Raw genomic sequence first — 613 nt, forward strand, 5'->3', positions numbered from 1 at the left:
GCCAAGGAATGGGAAGTTTCCAAGGAAAGCCTAAAGGATAAATGACAGAGGGGGCGGGTGGGCAGGACGGTGGGTTAGAGATTTGCTAAGAGAGCAGACATTAGCAGGACTAGTTCTGGAGGTGGGGGCAAGGGCGGGGACTGAAGCACCAGGGCTTGCATCACTGGGGCTGCAGACAGTGTTGGGAGCCCAGACCGGATGCAAGAATGAGCTCGGAACCCTACCAACTACGTGGTCTGAAGCCACCCAGAAAGATGACACACATGGGCAAAGGCAGGGAGGTGGGAAAAACAGGGAAATGGAAGCTGTGACAGCCCCATGCAGTGGCTGGAAGGCACATGGATAGGTGGATAGGGTGGGGCAGTGATGGTGGTCCAGTAGCCTGCCCTCTGACAGAGGTCAGGCTAAAGGGAACAGGAACAGGGACTAGGTGGAGAATAAAAATAGTAATCTTGAGGAGTTCAAGCAAGATGGCAGACTAGGAAGAAAGACTGCACAGACCCTCTTCAATAAAGAAAAGGTAAACCAATTAACACAAACACAGAAGATAATCTTGGACCCCTGAGCCTTGAAGGGAAGGATATAGAAGTGGACTAAACCCCAACTAGCAGAA

Source organism: Orycteropus afer, unplaced genomic scaffold (genome assembly GCF_000298275.1).
Source record: "Orycteropus afer afer isolate SDZICR_OR568_19922 unplaced genomic scaffold, OryAfe1.0 scaffold00822, whole genome shotgun sequence".
Lineage (NCBI taxonomy): Eukaryota > Metazoa > Chordata > Mammalia > Tubulidentata > Orycteropodidae > Orycteropus > Orycteropus afer.